The 24,897-nt window shown below is 37.9% G+C and overlaps 1 protein-coding gene and 1 non-coding gene across 3 annotated transcripts in view; both read right to left on the bottom strand.

Annotated features, from left to right (window-relative positions):
- Positions 1-24,897, bottom strand: part of PTPRG (protein tyrosine phosphatase receptor type G) — an 837,085-nt gene that overhangs the window by 312,478 nt on the left and 499,710 nt on the right. The window lies entirely within an intron of this gene.
- Positions 24,458-24,564, bottom strand: LOC126015115 (U6 spliceosomal RNA). Its single transcript, XR_007498010.1, has one exon. It is a non-coding gene; the product is annotated as a U6 spliceosomal RNA (small nuclear RNA).

The raw sequence follows: 24,897 nt of genomic DNA on the forward strand, positions 1-24,897 counted from the left end.
CTTTTAAAAGAAAAACACATTGGCTCTAGGGCATGGGTCTTGACAGATTTGGGAATCTAGGTTCATGTAGTAGTTTTATTTCTTTGGCTGGGCCATTGACTAGGTTAAAATCTGATTAAGCTAGCCTACAGGTAAATTGTTGTCAGCTACCTGGCAAAAAATATGTCAGCACTCAAAACTATTTGGATAAATTAGGTTTAGACAGCATCGAGGCTCTATTTGCTAAGGGGCAAATTATTTTTAAGCAGACCCTTGCGTTCTATACTGCACATCTAAGATTCTAGCTGCTAAATAGAAAATCTAAGAGCTGATTTAGAATGACACAGCCCATAGGGAGAAAAAAAAAAACTATTTCAGGGGAGTGGCTGTCATAAAAGTAAGACTGTTATGGCTATGAACTGGGAATAAAGCTGCCAATAATTACCTTCTAAGATTAGAATTAGAATATGGGGGTCAGAAGGATAGAGCAAGATGTGCTTCCCTTGCATACAGCCAACCCAGGTTCAATCCTGGCACTGCTTATCCTTTGAGCTCCATCAGGAGCGATCACTGAGCACAGCTATGTGTAGACCCAAAACCAATAAAATCAAAAGAAGAAAGTGAAGGTTGTAGAAGCCAGTGATTAAAGTATGGATAGTGGGGCCCAGAGAGATAGCACAGCGGTGTTTGCCTTGCAAGCAGCATATCTAAGACCAAAGGTGGTTGGTTCGAATCCCGGTGTCCCATATGGTCCCCTGTGCCTGCCCGGAGCTATTTCTGAGCAGACAGCCAGGAGTAACCCTTGAGCACCGCTGGGTGTGGCCCAAAAACCAAAAAAAAAAAAAAAAAAAAAGTATGGATAGTGGGTGCCAGTTTAAGGAGGGACCGTTTTGAAGATTCTTAGGATGCTAACCAGACAAACATTTTCACTTCTGCAGTGTTCTCCAGAGCTAGATATATCTAAAAAAATGACTTCCCAAATTTGCCCTATTCTTGAGCCACTGGAGGATGGAGGAGGGCAGTGTGATGAAAGGAAAAACAAACAAACAAAAAAAAACAACTAACTTTAAAATGTAAGCATCCAATTTGCTCAAGAAATACAGTATTGGGGCCGGAGAGATAGCATGGAGGTAAGGCATTTGCCTTGCCTACAGAAGGTCAATGGTTCGAATCCTGGCATCCCATATGGTCCCCTGAGTCTGCCAGGAGTGATTTCTAAGTATAGAGCCAGGAGTAACCCCTGAGCACTGCCGGGTGTGACCCAAAAACCAAAAACCAAAAAAAAAAAAAAAAAAAAAAAAAGAAATATAGAATTTCTACTGGATATATACTGAATTACTTGAATAAGTTGTTTTTTGATTCAGAAGTAGTAATAATAACTAGAAAAGTTTATACCGTGTTTTCCGGCATATAAGACAACTTTTGAAACAAAAAAAAAAAGTCAACCGAAAATCGGAGGTCATCTTATATGCCAAGTATATCCCGAAAAATGTTTCAGTATGCCACTAAACAAAAATTGCCTGAATATTGCCACAAAATGAATTTTCCAACTCGATCCTGCACCAATCACTGCAAGGCTGCTCGGACCGCCTCTCTAACTCAGCCAATCCAAACAGGCTTTTGATGCATGCAAATTAGACAATGTTCTGGACCCGAATCTACACTGTCAAAAGCCTGCTCAGATTGGCCAGTCAGAGAGGAAGACTATTACAGTATAACCTTTGAACCTTTACTTGTGATTGGCTCACTGTGGTACATACAGTTGCAGCACAGGAACGTTCTGTCTGATACAGCGAATATAGGTCTAAACCTATGTTTTAACTGCAAAATTAGGGGTCATCTTATACGCCGGAAAATACGGTAATAACAATTGTTACCATTTAATTATTCACATGCCTGGCACAGTATCAACTGTACTCAACACATACATTTTCTTTAATAAAAAGTAAAAATTTGGGGGCTGGAGAGATAGTATGTAAGTAAAGCATTTGTCTTGCATGCAGAAGGATGGTGGTTCGAATTCCAGCATCCAATATGGTACCCCAAGCCTGCTGGGGGCGATTTCTGAGCGTAGAGCTAGGAGTAGCCCCTGAGCGAGTGCTGTAGGGCATGACCCAAAAACCAAAATAAAAAAAAAAAAACGTAAAATTTTTATTCCTTTTTTTTTTTTTTTTTTTTTTTTTTGGTTTTTGGGCCACACCTGGCAGTGCTCAGGGGTTACTCCTGGCTGTCTGCTCAGAAATAGCTCCTGGCAGGCACAGGGGACCATATGGGACACCGGGATTCGAACCAACCACCTTAGGTCCTGGATCAACTGCTTGCAAGGCTAGCACCGCTGTGCTATCTCTCCGGGCCCTTTATTCCCATTTTTAAGATGAGAAACCTGAGGCCTGCAAGCAAAAATTATGTGCTCTGGTGCCACAAACAGAAGAAAAGGTGGTGTCATGTCTAAGATTTCAGGAATACGGTCCATTTTAAGCCTCACATATTCAACTTCATTGCTGATCTTGAGAAAAAAACCTGGACAGAGATAAAATAATCTTTAGAAAGAAAGTCAAGATACACACGATATATGAACTTCTATTGTAAGTTTTAAAAAGAACATATTGTTAATAAAAGAATTACGTGAAGAATATATATATATGTACATACTGAATTTTTTAAATCTCTGAATGAGAAGTTCCTGCAATCTGTGTTCAAAAAAGACTAATCAAAATCAAGCATTTAATAAAGTTATCATCAAACTCTTTGTATGTGAAAAAAAACTACTTCAGTCCCAGAGATCAATTCCATTATGGCTATTTATGTAGTGACACTAGTAAATCTATAAGAAATAAACCAGCTCTACTTACACCATTGATTACCGAGCCTTAAGACTGATGCTATTGCACAATTTAATGCATGGCTACAAAATCATTTTTCTCTTTAATAACACTCTTTATTGAAAGAGAAATCATTTAAGGATTGGGACAATAAAGCATCTAAATTTCTATTAACCTTTTGAAAAACTTGTGATTAGAAATGGATCAGCAAAATATAAGAATGAATATTAAAATGATCTTGCCTCCTACGAATCAATTCTTGGGGAACACAGTGCTTGAGGTATTTTCTTATAGCTGATAAAATTACTTATGCGATTATTAAAGGCAATATATAGTAGTATATATTTCAACAATTTATGTAAAGCAAATTAGTTTTTAGTATTATCTCTAGGATAAAACATGTGTAACATTGGTAAAACAGCAGTCAGAGAGATAATATGGCAAAAAGGGCATTTGAATTGCATGCAGCTAACCTGGTTTCTATCTCATAGCAACAATCCTTATAGTTCCCCCAGTCCTGCTAATAGTGATTTCTGAAATCAGCCAGGAGTAAGCTCTTGAACACTGCAAAATGTGTCTCTAAAACAAACAAACAAAAACAAAAAATAACCCCACTCAAAACATTGGTAAGATATTTGTTTATGGGCCCGGAGAGATAGCACAGCAGCGTTTGCCTTGCAAGCAGCCGATCCAGGACCAAAGGTGGTTGGTTCGAATCCCGGTGTCCCATATGGTCCCCCGTGCCTGCCAGGAGCTATTTCTGAGCAGACAGCCAGGAGTAACCCCTGACCACTGCCGGATGTGGCCCAAAATAAAAAAAAAAAGATATTTGTTTATAAAGATCTATTTATATTAGTTCCCCAAAAAGTGATCCTGAAACACTGATTTAACATATTGACAAGCCCATGTATCATCAGTGACTCACACTTAAATGTTGTTGAACACAAATTGCAGCACTGGGGACAATATATGAAGAATAAGTAAATCTTGAGTGAGAACTCACTCCAATAGATGAGATCATATGCTAAAAATTAAAAGGCAAAATGTTTTCCTATAAAACATTTTTTACGATTTTCAGTTAAGCAATATCTCGGATCCTTTTTGAAGATCTAATATCTTCTAAAAATATCATATCTATTCAATAATTATAAATAAAAATTTGGTTATTTTAGTTTTTAGAAAAGTCAGCCCACTAGGAGTAAGCCCCAAGCACAGTCAGATATAGTCAATAATTCAAAAAAAAAAAAAAAATCACGTGTGGGACCAAAGTTACCATGAACCTGAGTTCTAAACCATATAGTCCCCAGAGCATACCAGGAGTGATTACTATGTGCATAGAAGAGATAATCTTTTTTTTTTTTTGGTTTTTTTTTTTTTTTTTTTGGTTTTTGGGCCACACCCGGTAATGCTCAGGGGTTACTCTTGGCTATGTGCTCAGAAGTTGCTCCTGGCTTGGGGGACCATATGGGACACCGGGGGATCGAACCTCGGTCCGTCCTAGGCTAGCGCAGGCAAGGCAGGCACCTTACCTTTAGCGCCACCGCCCAGCCCCAGAAGAGATAATCTTTAAGCACATTAGATTTAGCCTTCCAAAAATGCTAAACAAAAATTTTAAAAATTGATTATTTAAACAAAATTCAGTTGAGAACTAGATTGAAAATTCCTAAAAGAAAATCATTATAGATATAAAAACATACACACACCAAACACAGTTCATGTTCTTCCCTGTCCTTCTGCCAAGGTTGCAAACTAAATTTCCAAATGCAAAAGCAAAATGTAAAGCAAAGTTCCCCTTAGTAACAGGAGCACATCCGTTTCAAGATATTTGTGTTGCTATATATACACATTCAGACCTATAATTTTTTTTTTACAATAACTTCTCTTAAGCGCAGATGTGGGTAGTGACAGCTACGATACCACATATTAAATTTTTTTGTGCTTCATCCCACTCCCTGTTATAGTGTCTAACTCTGACTTCACTACCCACATATGAAAACCTCCTGGTCTAATTCCTAGTGTATTACATAAACATCTCCTCTCTAACTGGGGTCACAAGCATGACTTTCACACTCCAGGAAGGCAATTCTCTTGCTAATTAAAAAAGAAGTCAATAAGAATAGGTCAAAAAAATGGAAGCATCAAAATACAGATTCAGGGCACAGCTGAAGGTAAATAGAGTACAAGTGTGGTAGGCCACTGCCCAGATTCAACCTTAACACCATATGGTACCCCAAGCATTGCCAGGAGTAACCCTGACCACCAACAGGTTGAGTTCATTAATTTAATTCTAAATAAATAAAAGACTTCGTAAAAAATGTAATGAATCACTTCCTATTATCTGGCACATTCAAATGAATAATGTCAAAAACACAAAACGAAGACCTATTTAACCCTACAGTCAGTAATATCAACTCAAATCTAAAATGTCGATCTACTGAGTTTAAAGCCATTCATTAATTGATGTTTATCTCTCAGATCAAATGTTAGGGTGGACAGAATGAAGACTCAAATACAAAAAAAAAAAAAAAAGGATCATTTTCCTTAAATGTCCAATCATTACGCACTTCACACAAAGTGGGGAAATGGCCAAAAAAGAATATCACACAGATATGATTAAAATGGCAAATGAAGCCAAGCACAGCTAATGAAACTCAGTTCAGCTCTGCACTGAGCTCACCTTCCATCTCCGCTTCAATGCCAATATCATAGGCAGCAACCTAAGTTAGGTGAAATGGGAAAGCAAAACCAATTAATGATAAGAAGAGTCAAATGTTCATTTGAAGTTACCCAGCATTAAAAACATATGTCCTACACCATTTCATTTCTTAGTAAACACACATAAGTAAAAACTAGTGGACTTTCATTATAGCAACGGCCAAAAAAAAAAAATTGCATGATGAAAAAGTGGACATATGGGGGACTCAGAAATGGTATCTAGATAGAAAAAGAAACTTGGGGGCCCGGAGAGAAAGCACAGTGGTGTTTGCCTTGCAAGCAGCTGATCCAGGACCAAAGGTGGTTGGTTCGAATCCCGGTGTCCCATATGGTCCCCTGTGCCTGCCAGGAGCTATTTCTGAGCAGACAGCCAGGAGTAGCCCGTGAGCAACACCAGGTGTGGCCCAAAAAAAAAAAAAAAAAAAAAAAAAAAAAAAAGAAACTTGGTCATTACCACCACAAAGTTGTGGTAAACCAATGTACTAAACTAAAGCATAAAGGATTTTGGAAAGGATGAAAGTGAATGTGTCTCAAAAAAGAGAGAGGTAATCAAAAGATAGCCTCATTTTGTCTTGCCAATAATTACAAAAGTGAGATTTCTTGGAACTTTTGCATGTGTACTCAAGACTTACTTTTTTTTTTTCCAATGTCTTTTCTACCAGGATTTTGTGTGTTTCATAAAAACAGGTTCTATTTGAGTTGTCTTTGAATTCTTTTTTACCCCTGGAAAATATTCTAACTAATTACTTTATTTGAGCACCATGGTTATAAACATGTTTTTAATTGGGTTTCAGCCATACCCGCACTTCACCTGTGCAAACTTCCCACCACCACCTGTCTATGAGATAGGCACTGTATTTCTCTCTCTGTCATTGTCATGGTAGTTCTTAGTGTAGTTATTTCTCTAGCTATGCTTACCACTCTTTGTGTTAAGCTTCATATCATGAGCTGGTATTTTTGGCCCTCATCTCTATTGTCTCTGAGTATTATTACTATACTGTCTTTTAATTTTATTAAATCCCACAAATAAGTGAGAATATCCTGTGCTTATCTCTCTTACTCTGACTTATTTACTCAGCACAATTGGGAGAGAGGGGAGGGGCGGGGCGGGGAAAGAAGAGATTAGGAAGGGAGGGGAGAGGAGAGAAGATGAAGGGAGGGGAGCAGAGAAGATGGAAGGGGAGAAGAGAGTAGGTGAAGGAAGGGAGAGGAGGTGAAGGAAGGGAGAGGAGGGGAAGGAAGGGGAAGAAAGAGGAAGGGAGGGAAAGGAAGGGAAAGAAAGAGGAAGGGAGGGGAAGAAAGGGGAAGGGAAGGAAGAGGAGGGGAAAAGAGGTTAAGGGGAGGGAAGAAAAAGGGAAGGAAAAAGGAAAGATCAGAGAAAGGAAGGGAGGACTTATGGAAGGGAAGAGAAAAAGAGGGATGGAAAGTTGACTTTTCCTGATAATTTCATCAGAACTATGAAGAAATAAACTAGAACATCTACATTTGGGGGTAGGAAGGAGAGAGGGATGAAGATGAGGTGGGAAGGACTGGGCCCACACACAGAAATGCTCCAGGGTTATGTCTTTAGTTGTTTGTGTGGTGCTCAGAGACCATGAAGAGCTGGGTACAGGCTCAAACCCAGGCAAAGTATGTACACAAGCTCTTTAAACTATCTCCCAGGCCAATATCTATGTTTTGTTTTCCTTTTATTTTTGTTCACAAACCACACTGACACAATTTTTGTCCTGAGGTTGTTTCTCACAGAGCTTGGGAGACTACATAGTTTTAGGAACAGAATCCTGGTCTTCAGTATGCAATGCATGCATTTCTCTCTTTTAGCCATCTCTCTGCAAGTAATTGATATCTATTTCCATCTAAATTTAATAGAGGGATGTGTAATAAGTATGACATAAAGGCTTCTTGTTGTTCTCACTGTTGTTTGCATGGCAGGAGATCCAGTTCAGGGCAGAGTCCCACACAGGCAAAGTGTTTTGCTGAGCACTTCCATCACCAGCTCTTTTTTTTTTTTTTTTTTGGTTTATTTTCTTAAACCATTAATAGGTAATTTAATCACAACATATGTAGCAATAAGAATTAAATTGCAGTCTTCTGAGGATGTATTTAATTAATTAAGGAAGCATCTTCCTAAGTAATGAGTTCATTTTGTTTTAAATTTAGTGATCATGTTATTTTAATAAATGTAGAATGAGGTTACAGAGCATTAAAAAAATAATAGCCAAGAAAAATAAAACAATAGGCCACTGGAAAAAACTACCACCCATTTTATTAAATATAATAAATTTTTATTTTAGAAAAAATTAGTTCTAAGGAAAAGCCTTTAGAGCTTATATACAAAATACCTCTGGAACTCTAAGGCCAATCAGGTTTGCTATCATAAATTGTAGCTAGGTGAATTTCAAACCTAAAAGGTGTATCATGCCAAGTCTTAGCAAACTGATTTACTAATCCACCCCAAACTCTATCAAGACTGGAGTCAATCCTTCCACCTATCACCAAAACCCAGGAATCTGTCCCCATTCATATGAACATTAGACATGTCAAAGAAATTGAAGGTCCCATTCAAATTGCAGCTCCCTGTCAGATCTGATCTCCTTTTCTTTCCTTGACATCATAATCTACTTATATTGAACAAAGCCTGTTGGGTAAGACCTGATGAACTTTCCGCCCTCTCCTGACTCAACAAACTTTAACAAGTATTGTGACTGCTCATCAGTATGTCAAAAACAAAATGCCCATCAATGCTGATTTCGATGATTCAAGAATGCCACTGGGGTTAGATTTATCTAAAACTTAGAAACATTTTGGTGAGCTACTTCTTATGAGCCTGCACTGAAACTCCTTATATGTTAAAAATTTACTAAGATAAAAGAGAAGTAGATTCAGTTTGGGGTTATCTGAATTTGGCATTGAGGATGGAAAAACTGAGGCAACAAATAAATGATTCTTAACCAGAAGATTCTTAATTTATGAAAATAAAGGCAGACACAGAAAACTGTAACAAAAAGAACTTGATCTTAAATATGAAACCCTAAGCAATTACTAATTCCAGATTACTAGTAAGTTATAATGACCAAGACATTTGATTTAAAATACATGAAAACACATATAAAGATTTTTTTTTTTTTACTTTTTCTAACAAAGATCTATAGTTTGTTTTTAAAAAACCAAATGTTCGGGCCTGGAGAGATAGCACAGCGCTGTTTGCCTTGCAAGCGGCCGATCCAGGAACAAAGGTGGTTGGTTCAAATCCCGGTGTCCCATATGGTCCCCCGTGCCTGCCAGGAGCTATTTCTGAGCAGACAGCCAGGAGTAACCCCTGAGCAAAGCCGGGTGTGGCCCAAAAACCAAACAAAACAAAACCAAACAAAACAAAAAAAACCCAAATGTTCTAGTGTTCGTTTATATTCCCAAATGCCAAGAATTCAAATCGCATTTTAAACAATTCTTACATTTCAACATTATATCAACTGCCTCGCTCAAAAATAACCAAAGTTTATAGCAAATGTGTACTCTATACAGTTTTGTTGTTTTCAATGAGAAATTTAAGAATCAAATGTCTAACAACAACAAGATATCTATCATATCCACATAACACAGAGAAGCAAAAATTTATCGCTATACTAGGCGTTTAATGCAGTTTAGATCTATGGTTCCTCTGAAAGAGATAATAATGTGAAGTAAGTAAAATAATAATGTAAAGTGAAGTAATAATGTGACATTAGTAGAAAATAGAAGTTTATAAAGTAATGGGTTAAACAAGCCCAGAGTTGCATAATTAACAAAGAACACTGATAATATTTGACTTTTAGTAACATATTTAAATATCATGATACAGGAGCCAGAGATAGAGTAAAACATGCAAGGCACTTATCTTACATGTGGTCAACCCAGGTTCTTTCTCCGGCAACATATATGGTCCCCTAAGTACCACCTAGCACAATTTCAAGAATTAAGGCCTGGGGCTAAAACCAAAGTACATAGGGCATGTGGCTGACCAGAGTTTGATCCCTGGCATCCCAAATGTTCCCTCAAGCCTACCAGGAGTAACCCCTGAGAACTATCTGGGGTGGGCCCCAAAAAAACAAACAAGCAAAAGAATTAAGCCCTGAACAAAGCTATATAGCTATATGGCTCAAAACCAAACTGTCTGTCTGTCGGTTGATCTGTTTGCCTGTCTATCTTAATTATGCTGCAGAGAATGACTTATCATGGAAGGCTTTTACATTCTAGGAAGTAGAGATGAGCCTATACACTGTACAGCATATTGGCATTTCCAAACAGCGTAATAAGTTTATAAGTAAGAAAAATACTTTCTTCTCAGATACTGTTTGAATTCGTTTATACTGCACATATTACTTGTATTATCAAAAGACTAAGAAACTATCCAAATTTGAGAAAAAAATTACTATCCCATGCTTTCAGATGTTGCCTTTGTAGTTGTTTCTGCTTAGAAAAATAAGGTCTCAGAAATAACACTAAATTAGACTCATTGTTCTTCATGTAAATTACAAAATTTTTGCAAAAAGCAGAAAGAAAATATTAGATTTCTTAAAGGCACAGATCATTTCAAAATAGGGAAAATGTTCACTAATATGTGAAGTGATAAAATAGACTATGAACACGCTCACTTTGACCATATTTATATCTCTATTTGTAGTCAAATACTGGAAAGAAAAAAAATGTTCTGCAGAAAATGGCATCTAAACTTAATGACTAAACCCTTCCAAATTAATTTCCAGGCTGGAGATCTTGCCTTGCAAGTGTCCAACCAGGTTTGATCCCAAGCAGGGTTTATGGTTTCCCCAAACACCACCAGGAATGATCCCTGAAAACATCCCAGTTTTACAGCTTCAGATCTAAAAGCTTGTCAAAGATGCAAGCCAAGCCACTGAAACTTAATCAGCCCAGTTCTACAGATCCTGAAAAGTGCGGTCGTGGGTTTGACACCTCCAAATTCCACAACTCTGACAGCTCATTAGGTGCACACCAACTTAGATGTGAAAGTAGCACAGAAGTCAATAAACTCAACTAAGGAAAACAACACAGACACAGAAGGCTGAACTAGCAACCAACAGCTCAGTAAACTGTCAGATAGAATCTAATGACCCTATTGTGAAATATAACACTTCACTAACTTACTTTCACTGGAGTAATTTTTTTCTTTTTTTTATTGTTTGTTTGTTTGTTTTGGGCCACACCTGGCAGCACTCAGGAGTTACTCCAAGCTCTACACTCAGAAATTGCTCCTGGCAGGGTTGGGGGAACCCCTGTCAGTGGGTGTGCTACTTTTCTGGCCCCCACACTAGAGTATTTTTTGATAATTCCATCAGCCATTTTGTTGTAATACTAAAAGAAAATAAATTACTCTATCTGCTAAGAGAGCAGTTGAAGGTGGGGGGAGCAGGGAACAATCAAGAAGAGATCATCACACTGGTGGTGGGACTGATGTTGGAACACTAAATCCCCAAAACAACTCTATTATGAACAAATTTGTTTTTTGTATTATGTATTATGAACACAGTGTTTACATAAAGTTTTTAAAAGAGAGCCAGAGAGATGTCATAGGGGTAGGACATTTGCCTTGCATGCAGAAGGATGGTGGTTCGAATCCCTGCATCCCACATGGTGTGTCGTCCCCCCCCCCCAAGCCTGCCAGGAGAGATATCTGAGCATAGAGCCAAGAGTAACCTGGGGTGTGACTCAAAACAAAACAAACAAAACAAAACAAAAAAAAAGTTTTTAAATATAAATCAAAACAAAATTATTTATCACCTCACACCTGTGGTAATAGCTATTATCTAAAAGATAAGAAGAAAGTGTGGAAGAGGATGGGGAGAGAAGAGGATCTTTGTGACAGGCTTGCTTCGTAACTTGTGTCACTATTATGAAAATTCATATAAATATTCCTTAACAATCTACAAAAAGAAGTTCCTGATGATCTAGTTACCTGCTTTTAGAGAAATATTCTACAGAAGAAAAACACTATCTCAAAGAGCACTATACACCTCTGTGGTCAATGCAGTATTAGTTACAATTGTCATGAGATGGAAACAATATTAGATAAATAAAAAGATGGAGTATATGGGACCAGAGAGATAGCATGGAGGGAGGTAAGGCATTTGCCTTTCATGCAGAAGGTCATTGGTTTGAATCCCGGCATCCCAGATGGCCCCCCCTGCCTGCCAGGAGCAATTTCTGAGCATGGAGCCAGGAGTAACCCCTGAGCACTGTCGGGTATGACCCAAAAACCACACACACACACACACACACACACACACACACACACACACACACACAAAGATGGAGTATATGTACATAATGGCATTCCACTTAGCTAAAAAAAAAAAAAAAAAAAAGAGGAAATCCTGCCATTAGCAACAGCATGGCTAGATGGATTATGTTTAGTGAAATAAGTTAAATACCATATGGTTTCACTCTTGGGGTAGATAAACAAATGAATGAACTAAATAAAACAATAATACATTTTAGAGACTATAAAATAAAATCGAATATAAACAGAAAGGAAGGGGTTCCGGAAAGAGGCTCAATAGTATGGTGAAGGGCAGAAAGGATTTCTAGAGGTGAATTTAATATACTACCCACAGATGTCTGTTATAATGAGTAATACTCAAAATATCAAAAAGTTATTATGTAATGCTAAGTCAACAAAATTTTTACAAAAAAAGAAAAATCTACCCTGAGTGATGTGGAAGAAATAAACTGCTTGCCATGATGAAATGTTTAAAAGATGACCAGTTTTTTTCACTACCATCAACCACAAGAGGTCCACATTCTATTTGGAATCGCCAAAAATTTAGTTAATTCTTTCTTCCACAAGAATCCCTTAAAAAATGCCAAGATCTGAACCAGAGTAATGGTGCAGCGGTAGGGCATTTGCCTTGCACACTGCTGACCCAGGAGGACTGAAGTTCGACCCCCTGGCATCCCAGAGGGCCCCTAAGCCAGGAGGGATTTCTGAGCACATAGTCAGGAATAAACCCTGAGTGTCACCGGGTGTGGCCCCAAAACAAAACAGAAAAAAACAAGCCAAGATCCAAAGTAAGGTCTATTTAAAAAACAAAACAAAACAAAAACAAAAACAGTAACAAAACAAATAAAAAACCAGAGGTAGAGCACATCCTCCTCATATCTAATGCCTTGAATTTCATAATATGCCAAAATAACAAACAGTATTACTCGAGTCATATTTGAAAGTTGTTACAAAAAATTTACTCTCCAGATGTAGAACTTCGATTACCTGCAGCAATAAAACCAGTGCTGCCAGCCACCATGCTTCCTCTGTCTACCCCACCCTGTCACATTTCCGATCTGGGTGTTTCTTCTTCCAGAGAAGCTGTATTTCTGATCACTTGCTCCTTTTCCCTCTTCATGGTCTTGATAGAAACAAGAATACTAGAAACTAACTCAAATGGATGAATATGTAGGCAAAAGTGAGAAGAATGCAGTATCTCGTATCATTCAAAGACTGGCCTACTAGAGAGGAACATTACAGCCAATAGTCTAGGAAATACTGTACCAATTTATTCTAAATCTAAGTTCCAACCTATAACTGCAGAATACAGATAAACTGAAAGGAAAAGGAACATCTAAGCACTAGGAGGCATAATGTTTAAACTAAAAATATACATAGCAGGGGCCACAGAGATAGCCCAAGTGGTAGAGCAGTTACTAACTAATTGCATGGCCAGAGTTCTTTTAATTCCTGCCACAGTAAAGTCCCCTCCCAGGCTCTGTCAATAACCACTATTTCAATAACAAAAGAGGATATTATTTGAGCAAGCCTTGAAGGAATTGGATCAACTGAACACTTTTATTTAATTGACTAGCTAGTCCTGAATTTGTGAAATTTTCTTAAATTTAAATTTTCTTAAATTTAGTTAGAAAAATTTAAACTATTAATATGACTTTGGTATATAAGCATTCTGTTTATGACTCATTCTTTAATTCTAGAATGAATGGTTCTAGAATAGTTCTAAAATGGTCGAGTACTGTCTTGTTCACGATGAAGATCCACAATGCGGGGCTGGAGAGATAGCATGGAGGTAGGGCATTTGCCTTGCATGCAGAAGGACGGTGGTTCGAATCCCGGCATCCCATATAGTTCCCTGAGCCTGCCAGGAGTAACCCCTGAGCGCTGCCAGGTGTGACCCAAAAACCAAAAGAAAAAAAAAAGCCAAAATGCTTCTCACAGAAATATTCTGCAAAAAGCTGGTCTGGTATGGGGTGAGGATAAGAGAGAGAAGAGGAAACGGACAATATCAGAATCCTCTCTAGATGGATACTGGAGAAAATTCTGGTGAATGAATGAGAAAAAAAATGCTGGCTTCTGTCTTAGCTCATGAATGAAGTTGATAATCCCAATCTAAAATTCCCAAAGGCCAGGCTTTTAACTCTGCTACAGTAATTGCTCATGTACATATTAACAGCTCTCAAAAACCTGGACCTCGTTGACTAATTGAAACAATCTGTCTTGATATGTAGATGTAATGGTTGTTAATGTAAGAGCTATGCTCTGGAAGAACAGACTTTGAAAAAAGATTATCTTAGGAATTGAATCACTAACTCAACCTCACAGCAGGGGGGCAATGGGAGGAATGTTTGTATTTGGAAATAACTAATTCATTTGAGTCACATCTTTTATCTAAAAAGTAGTTTGTTGGTTATTTGGAGGGAGGATAGGGTGAGGGTAGGGTAGGGAATTGTTTCTTTAAAATCTTTACTAAATTAATTGAAAGTTTTCCTTCTTAGGGATTCAAGTTCCTTACACTTTTAATCATGGAGAAAAGGGAAGGTATAATACAACAGTGCTGGTTTCTATTGTTTTGTTAGATTTGTTTTGCTTTTCGTTTTGTTGAAATCTCCCAAATCATGCTGGGGCCACTAGAGCAATGCCCAGCTGTGCTCAAGAAATGCCAGGGATCAAATCCTGTAACCCAGTGAGCTTTCTCCCTTGTCTCAAGAATGTTGTTCCTTAATATATAGTACTAACTGCACTTTCCTGGGTCTGTATCTTTAGGAGCTAAAATTATGCCTTGAAACTACCAGATACAATTCTTTCTCCTCTGAAGTTGAGATGGGCAAAGGTGGGAGGCCAGGGGGAAGTTAATAAGCAAGTAAATTAATCAATAAGCAATTTTAAGACTCAAGAAGTCCTATGAAGAAAATAAAACTGGATAATAGCGAAAAAAAGTGACAGAGTCGGAGGAGAGAAAGCACCAAGTGTGATTATGAGTAGGATTTGAAGAGGAATGAATCACAAGACGAGATAATCAAGAGGGAATATTTTGGACTGAAGAAACAGCCAGTGAAAAGGAGGCGGAGAGGATAGGGGCTGTGAAGAAGCAGGCACCAGATAGAGAAGGGTGGGTTTGGAGGGTAGAAATTAAGATCTTCAGATTTACTTGATATCTTGATTAGCATAGTTTTCCTGTAAAACTTCGATCAGAACCCAGCCTCTTTCTAGGACATCCATCTCTGCCACAAATCACTGCCATGTCTTTTCGATTTTATTCTTCAGAGATGTGCTCCCTATGACCATGTTGGACAATAACTCCTTTGTTGAGAACATCCCAGGGCTTCTAATATTGACTAGAGCAGAAGTCACAAATTTTCTAACAGTCCACAAGGCTTTACTTGATTCTGATTATTTTGTTGACTCTTCCTCCTATCACTCAGTCCCTTGCTGATCAGACAGACAGCAGAATTCTACCTTAGGAACTTTGCATCTGATAAAATAAAATCCCTTGGAAGTTAAGTAATGTCTATACATGATATACTATTTCAGTATACAATCACCCAGTCAAACACTACATGTAAATTTAAAAAATGATGCGAAGACAAAGGGGCAAAAGATTATAAGGGGAGGCGTCTGTCACCCCAAACCTTTCTTACTCAGAGAATGAACACTGAGATTAAGATTTACCAAAATACATAACTATGACACCAATGCAATGAAGTTCTAATGGAAAATCCCAAAATTCAAAGCTGTATCTATATTAGAGCTGGGATTTAGAAGTTATTTTATTATTAACCCAAATATCTTTCATGTCTTAACCTGAATTTTAAAATCTTGTTCTCTAAGACATCCTCAAAGATTAAAGAGATAAAATTTATATCCTTAAATAAGAAGAGTTTTGGAGAATTTGCCTAACTGGTTTCTACATCTCATACATAGTAATTACTCAGAGCAGTATCTATGATCAACATAGTGTCAGGCTATTTAATCCAAATAGGGAGGCTTTAAAAAATTTTGCCTTTGTCCATGAAAGATAAACGAGGGGGGGGGGTGTAAGTGATTATATTCTAGGCTAGGTATTTAAGGGGATAAAGAAAAACACACTTTCTATAAATCTTGATTTCTTCCTACTTGTATAAATCTTTGAGACTCACTTTTCTGAGTGATGATGGCACTAAAGAACTTGATAAAGGTTTTACATTTAAGATGGCGTGAAATCTTCTGTCTCAAATTTTCACAAGACAAAAAAAAAAAGTGTGTGTGAACAAGGGGAAGAATTCTGAAGCATCTGCCCATAAATCCTCTGGACTGAATGTAGAATACAACTGGTCTGGCTAGTTTTGCACTTAAAAGAGAAAGATTTCCCCTTTCAGGGTACAAAGCTCCTAGCTGTCCAGCTTAAGAACAGTTTCTGAGAATAGTGTGAAGAGGTACAGGGAAAATATGTAGCTTTAAATACACATATAAAAAAAAGCAAGCAAATATTAAAGAGAAATAATAAAGCTTTTATTCAAATAAAACTTGTACCATTTCTAGATGGAGATTTTCAACAAGTCAAAAAGGAAATCCTGAGTCTATTTTTTCTTTTTTGGTTTTCCTTTTGTTGAATTTGGGGCCATACCCCTACAGTGCTCTGAGCACTAACTCTGTGCTCAGGGATCACTCCTAGTGAGCTTGGGGACTATATATGGATTTTAGTGATTGGCCAATGCTAAGACGTTTCCCATGCACTATTTTACTTTTCCATATCTGTGCTATTTTTCATCAGAAATGATAAATTGAAAAAGGGACTTGAGGGGCCGGGCAGTGGCGCTAGAGGTAAGGTGCCTGCTTGCCTGTGCTAGCCTTGGATGGACCACGGTTCGATCCCCTGGTATCCCATATGGTCCCCCAAGCCAGGAGCGACTTCTGAGCGCATAGCCAGGAGTAACCCCTGAGCATCACCGGCTGTGACCCAAAAACCAAAAACCAAAAAAAAAAAAAAAAAAAGGGACTTGATTAAACAGTCTTGCTAAGGTTCTGTAAGTTTTCTTTTTGTTATTGTTGTTAGTCTAGTGTCTTATATTCTATAATTATAGGCTAGAATGGTATATGTTGGATGCTATAGCCACATGTGACTGAGCATTTGTCTGAATAGAAATGTACTGTAAGGGCCGGAGAGAAAGCACAGCGGCGTTTGCCTTGCAATCAGCTGATCCGGGACCTAAGGTGGTTGGTTCAAATCCCGGTGTCCCATATAGTCCCCTGTGCCTGCCAGGAGCTATTTCTGAGCAGCACCAAGTGTGGCCCAAAAACCAAAAAAAAAAAAAAAAAAAAAAAAAAAAAAGAAAAGAAAAGAAATGTACTGTACATATATGTGTATAAAAGTACTGCATCTGTGCAGTATTACCAGTGGTATTATCATTGGTTGGTATTATCATTTCATAGAGATATATGTTGAAGTAATAATATTAATACTTCAGAATAAAATCACAGATTATTAAAATCAATTAACTTTATAGTTGGTTTTACAAGATCATTACTGAGTAACATAATTCATACAAAATTTAAATTTTAAAGTCAAATAAAATATTTTGCTTCTTTTTATCTTTTTCAATGACTTCCCACATATTTCCCATTGTACACTGAGCTTCAATATAATGTAACAAAAATACACTGAAGGGATTATTCTAAATTAAATGCATAGTGTTTTTTATAGATTTATGCAAAATACTAATAATCTTTTGTTTCCTTTACATCACCACTGTATGTTTTACTACTGGTTTAGTCATCTCTGAACATTTATAGTCCACTGATTTTTTTTCCTTTCTTGTTACACAATTAAAAAGAATTTAATTTTTCAAAGAAAGTTTATCTCCGGTATTGGTGATTCTAAAAACAATCTAAAGTGATAAGACATGAAAAAGATTTATCAGATTTTTAAAAAGCAAGAGTTGAGGTGTTATTCACACCAGACTCTGGATTTTAAAGAACTAACAGTTATTCTCAACCAAGCTGACAGTTAGACAAGTTAGAAAGGGTCTTAAACAAGGAAAGAAAAGCCAGATAGTCAGACTTCCTCCAACAAACAGACTGTAATCTCTTACTCTATTCCATTAATATGCACAGTCCAGTGGTTCCCTTCCAATATACTTTAGAATAGTCTCCCCATCCTTCATGTATATAGGGTGGACATAAAAGTTAAGGGACAGGGGCCAGAGAGACAGCATGGAGGTAAGGCATTTGCCTTTCATGCAGAAGGTTGGTAGTTCAAATCCCTGCATCCCATATGGTCCCCGGAGCCTGCCAGAAGCAATTTCTGAGCATAGAGCCAGGAGTCATCCCTGAGCACTGCCTGGTGTGTCACCAAAAAAAAAAAAAAGAGACAGAGAAAATATGTAAGTTAAGGTCACTGTGTGTATGCATATGTATGTGTTTGCGTGTACTGGGGTATGAGGCTATTCCAATAAAAATTCAGTAAATTTCATATATCTTTCCATTGTCTTCCAAATAGGTTATGGGCTTTGAAAGAAATAATGAAATCTAAAATTGAAAATACTTGCTCTTTCTCACCCCACGAACTTTGAAAAGAGTCAGTTCTGTAGCAATAAAGTTACTAAATTCAGCTGTCCCATATTTAAAATGGGTATGGTAAGAAGCCTTTCTTTCACAAGGGTGATGGAAAAATCCAGTAGGGCAAAATTTAGAATTTTCCTGGCACAACAGTTATTAAAAATGGCATCCAGGGTCATCATCACAATCACAACCACAGCATGACTTTCAATCCCATCAAAAATCATCTGGAGCATTTATTTTTGACAGCCCATGTTCCTCCCCCACTCCCAGTCATTAATTCTCTCTACTGAGAAGAGTGAGTCCAAAATTACCATGTTTTTTTGGATACAGCGTCATCTGTCTGTATGTTTGTAATTCTCAGTATGATTCCGCCCATTAACAGTCACTACAGATCAATCACACATTATCAAAAAGCCTAGAGCCAGTCAGACATATAAGACTGTGTGATGAAGATGACCAGCTATGGCGATTTACCATGCAGGGATCAAAGTCATTTTGACTTCACACAACCCGTTTTCCAGCTTCATACAGTCAGTCATTAACTTTTCCACAGAACATAATCTAAGTACTGGGACCTCCTGAAATGACCTTCTTAATTAACACAGGGCAGGCAAGTAAAAGATCAGCCAGATGGAAATTAAATATTTCACTAGTAAAGGATGAAACATTCTGCTAGAAAAATGGAATCTTTATCTCAATAAAGACATTAAGTTTCCACCAATTTCCTTGCCATTTAGTAGAAATTTCTACTGAGGAAATGACGATTGGCTAAGCAAAAGAAGCAGATGTCAAACAACCACTAACAATCTCTTTAGCATTTCCATGATTGGGCAGTACACAGAAAGCAAGCATTTTTGAGTACTACTGACCAAGGACTGTCTGTGAACAAAAGCAGCTTTTCTCAGAAATTGTAATAATTCCAGGAAATTAAGTAAAATACAAGGCAAGGTGGAAGTAAAAGCAAGATAATATAAGCTTTCTCCCACCTCCCCATGAAAAGAGCCTCAATCTCTTGATGACAGTTCTTTATAATGACAAAGCAAGATGGTACCAAGTTCATAAAGACTTTCAACAACTGTTTTGCCAACAATCCAAAATGGTTATCTAATTTTCGAGGTAATTAAAGTCTAAGTCATCTGTGTCCTCTAAAAAGACAGTCTTGAAAAATGTCTTTCACAAGGATTAAAGATTAAAGGAGAGGAGAAACTTTAAAAACAAATAAAAAAAAATACGACTACTCACTTACATATCAAAAGGGAGAGGTAAGGAATACTGGTCATAAAACTTTGGTTAAAGGGTGAATTAAACCAAGGTAAATCAGATTCCTCCATGGAAGATCTGGTAAGATCTTTAAACAATCAATAAACAAAAGAAATCATCAAGAGGCATATCTTCACATATTTAAATTTATTTTCTTTTTTTTTTTTTTTTTTTTGGTTTTTGGGTCACACCCAGAAGCGCTCAAGGGTTTCTCCTGGCTCTTTGCTCAGAAATCACTCCTGGCAGGCTCAGGGGACCCATATGGGATGCCAGAATTTGAACCACCTACCTTCTGATTGCAAGGCAAATGCCTTACCTCCATGCTATCTCTCCGGCCCCTATTTCCAATAGAGCAGAATCTACCTGCATACTTGTCAAACTATTTTGCTCTAGAATATCAAACTCCTGTATGAGAAAGGTGGGTAAGGATCCCCCCTCTTCTGAATCCATAGTATGAGGCTACCCTGTGTCACTGGTTAATGAGCTCTCCTGGGAGCAGAAAGGCAGATGAGGTCAGATGGGCCATCACCTATTGGTCCAATGCAGAATGCTAAAGGAACAGGAGGAGAATCAAGGGCCATTTTGTAAAACAGAAGGCAAGTTAGTGGGTAGATTGAGTAGAACTAGCTAGGAACCTGAATAAATAGGAGAAAAGGCAGAAACAGGCCACATTAACAGACGGTAGCCATGAATCCTGAGGCAACTACAAATTCAAACAGAATGTTAAAACTAGGAATGAATAAAAAAAAAAACAAGGTTATACTAAAACTTGCTTCTCACCTCTCGGATAAATTCTAATTCTGACTAAAAGACTGTAGTAAAAATCTAATTCTGGATATATAAAAAAACTAATTCTGCATAATTCTTAGGTAAAACCTAATTCTGATAATAATAAAAAAAAAGCAGGAAGGAGTATAAAAGCAGTAAGAGGTACATCAGTACTTCTAGCCTACTAGCTACCAATAAGTCTTGTGACACTTATAATTATGTCACAAATTATCTTTGGGATATAAAAAATTGTACCGCATTATATAGCCAACTATTAAAAAACCTAAGTGCATAAAATATTTACAAGAGGTCATGAGATTACAGAGACTTCCTCAGTCAAAATTGTTGTTTTAAGGTTGTTACTATGTTTTTGGGTGCAAGAACTAAATCAATGGTAAAACCAGATAAAAGGGTCTTTAGAACATTGAACTTTCTCTTCGCTTGAATATTTATCTGCAATCTCCAGAATGTTAGTTTATTCACTGATCCCAGAGTCTACTGCAGTCCTTAGTAATATAGTTATGGAATATGTACCAATACTACCTTACTAAAAATGATCCTGAATCCTATTAACATCTGGACTCAAGGGTTCCAGCTAAGGGATTACAGACTTATGCCATATGGTAACATGTACATTATATATATATATTAGAAAAATTATCTTTGCTTCTATTCACTTGCTAAGATGATCTAAACCAAGTTGAAATGAACCAGCTGTGGGTTTCACTGGAAAGAGCACACACAATCAATTTGGATCACTTAAGCTTATTGAAGACTTCAACTCATAAAGCACCAGCAAGTCAGGATCAACCATTCTCACGCTCTTGTATTGTAATAAACAAGATTGCAAATGCCACTGAAACAATCATATGATGAACAACCACTTCAATAGCACTCTTAGAGACTTGTATCTGGAGATTTCTCTTGGCATTAACTCCAACATCAGTTTCTGATGGCAACTGCACAATGCAATTCCTACTAATGTGACGTGAACGTTTAAATTTCCATTCACCAGCAGCGAATGACTGTGGGGGTGAGCTAACCAATTTAAGATGGGGCAGAAGCACTTCCAGATTCTTATGAAATGTGGATAATCCACATGTCAGAAGTCAAAGGAGCTGGAAGAGCAAGTTAACATCACTGTTTCAATCACTGAATATGCTAAGCCTTTTGATTTTTTTTTTTTTTTTTTGTGGTTTTTGGGTCACACCCAGCAGTGCTCAGAGATTATTCCTGGCACCAGGCTCAGAAATTGTTCCTGGCAGGCACGGGGGACCATATGGGACGCCGGGATTCGAACCAATGACCTCCTGCATGAAAGGCAAACGCCTTACCTCCATGCTATCTCTCCGGCCCCAAGCCTTTTGATTTTAAAGATACCTCAGTTCATCAGAAAAAGTCCCTTTTGCCATGTGAAGAAATCTACTCGAAAGTTTCAGGGCCCAGGATCTGGAGAGATAACACAGCAGTAGGGCATTTGCCTTGCAAGCGACCAACCGAAGACCGACAATGGTTCGAATCCTGGCATTCCATATGATCCCATGTGCCTGCCTGCCAGGAGCAATTTCTGAACACAGAGCCAGGAGTAAACCCTGAGCGCCACCAGGTGTGGCCCCAAAACAAACAAGGGAGAAGAAAATTTTAGTACTAGAGATTAGGGGAAGTTTAGGTTATTAATTTGCTTATTAAAGCCACCCCTGATCTTTATTCCTTAAATATCTTCAAGATTACTGGCAAGGAGTTTTTAAATCACGCATTGACTTTGAAAATCACCTCTTCTCTGGTGTTTTGTTTTGTTTTGTTTGTTTGTTTGTGGCAACACCTGACAGTACTCAGGGTCTTACTACTGGCTCTGCTCTCAGGATTCACCTCTGGTGGAGAGTATTAGATGTGGTGCCAAGGACTGAACCTGGTTAAACTGAATGCAAGGCAAAGACCTTAACATCAGTACTCTGTCTCTGGCCCTCACTTCTTCAAGCATATTAAATATTGTCCTATCCATAGAGCCTCTCTGTTCATCTCCTAACAAAACATTTCTCCTTTAAAGAGACTGAATCACAACAGAAATCACATAGCTATTTGTAGGATTTTTTTTTTCTTCAAAGTCTATGTCACCACTACAGAATAAATACCATTAGAGTGAAAACTAGGTCTTCCTGGTTCACCTTTATATTCAAGAGCCATTTACACCAGAAGGCACTCAGGAAAAATGTGCACTGGGAAGGGTAAAGCTGAGTAGGAGGAGGTGAGGGCATCTGACATCTACTTTGTGTCTCATCTGCTACGCACAGCACTGTAATCTGACTCTGATTTTCTTTACTAAATGGAATGGAATTGTGATGTGTGCTGGCTCTTCCAGGTCCTGTTTTGAATTTACAGAGTTATCTTTCTCTATTAGACTGGATAATATTTTAAGTCTTAAAAACTACAAGACGCAGTCCAGAATTTCAGCCTGGAATATGAAAAAATATCTATTTTCGAGATATGGAAAACGTTGTTGCAGATGACCTCAAAGAATTCCTGGGAAACAGCAAAACCTGCACAGTTGGCTTTGTTGTCACAAACTCTTGGAGCATATCCAGATTTTTGAGGGGCATATGCTTCAAAATCTATCCTCCAGCTGCAGAACAAGGCAGCTGCTAAAAAACCCTGGGTCTTGATTTTATCTCAAGTGGATTCTAAGGAAACAAGAATGGCTATACTGTTAATTGTAAGGTGAGGAACATTTCCTCACTAAAAATCACCAGGGAAGATCAGAGACAGTAGAGTGTAAGAAAAATTTTTTGCATAAATGAGGCCAGAGCAAATAGCACAGCAGTAGGGCATTTGTCTTACACGTGGCCAACCCAGGAAAGACCATGGTTTGATATTCAGTATTCCATATCATCCCCTGAGCCTGCCAAGAATGATTTCTAAGCACAAAGCCAGGAGTAGCCCCGGAGCACCAGAAGTAACCAACAAGTGTTGCTGGATGTGGCCTACCTAACCCCAATAAAATAAAAATAAAGAAAATTTCATTGCATGCAGCATACCTGAATTTGATTCCTGACATGATATGTAGTTTCCTAAATCCCAACAGGAATGATCACAAAACACAGAGGCAAGAGTGAGCTTTAAGCACAGTAAAGTGTGGCCCCACCCTCTCCTCAAATCACCAAAGAAAGAAATTTGTCAGGAATGAGTTCTGGTTATTCAAAATGTACAATAAAAAAGCTGGCAGCCAAAACTAGGCCCCATGAATACAACTGCCATGTCTGCATGTGGTCAGCTCCATATACTGAATCTATTCTCAAAAATGATATAAATCGAAACATGAAAAATGACGGGTATACCAGCCATGAAGCTGAAAGCTGGAAATCTCAGCAGAAGAGGGTGGGCTAAGTCCCCCCAACTTGCCGAAGCCACAACTGCTGCACCCATCACTCACAACCATCGTTTCACCAATTGCCCTGCCTCACCACACATCCACAGAGAGGCCAATTTGACCAAAATTTCAAGTATGCTAGGATTAAGGATGACATCACCAGGACATTTTTAAAGTGAATGCGGCTACCCTCTCACTGCCTTTTCATACTTCCAGGAGGCATGGTGTAACCCACAAAAGTCACAGTATCAGCAACAGTACTTTGGAATTCATGGGCCATGAGGTTCCAAATGCGGCTCTGTGACAAGTCCAATTTAATCACCGTAGGAACATACCAATGTTCCAATGTGTATTTGACTATTTAATATTCAGAAACAAAAGAAGTAGCAGAATTATCAACTAGCAACAAGAATGTAATAAATCTGCTGACAATAAGTTAATGACCTCATTTCAAGATACAATAATTTTCACGAGTGTTCTTGTTATTGCTTTACTCTATTTTTGTTGTTGTTGTTGTTTTGTTTTTGGGCCACACCTGGCAGTGCTCAGGGGTTACTCCTGGCTGTCTGCTCAGAAATAGCTCCTGGCAGGCACAGGGGACCATATGGGACACCAGTATTCGAACCAACCACCTTTGGTCCTGGATTGGCTGCTTGCAAGGCAAATGCCGCTGTGCTATCTCTCCGGGCCCTACTCTATTTTTTCTTATATTTTTCTTTCTTTTCTTTTTTTTTTTTAAATATGGAACGCTTCACGAATTTCCGTGTCATCCTTGCGCAGGGGCCATGCTAATCTTCTCTGTAGCATTCCAATTTTAGTATATGTGCTGCCGAAGTGAGCACCTTTGTTTTGTTTTTTAAAATCTAATTTTGCTCTCACTTACCTGGAAACAAATGTATCATGATCAAGTATAGTTTTTAAATAATTAGTTTATATTAAAATGTATTATAAAAGATGCCACAATTAAAATAATCAGACTCAACTATCACTTCTCTACTACAGTCATACAACAGTGTTATGTTGGGTTAGATAATGCCTTGATACGATAACTGCACTATGAACTGAGACAAGTACAGTAGCATCCCTAATCTCTATTCACTTGTAGATTCTAGAAGCATACCACTGCCCTCACAGTAACATACTAAAGTACCCAGGACAATTCTATATTCCTAAGA

Source organism: Suncus etruscus, chromosome 7, assembly GCF_024139225.1.
Source record: "Suncus etruscus isolate mSunEtr1 chromosome 7, mSunEtr1.pri.cur, whole genome shotgun sequence".
In the NCBI taxonomy this organism is placed as follows: Eukaryota; Metazoa; Chordata; class Mammalia; order Eulipotyphla; family Soricidae; genus Suncus; species Suncus etruscus.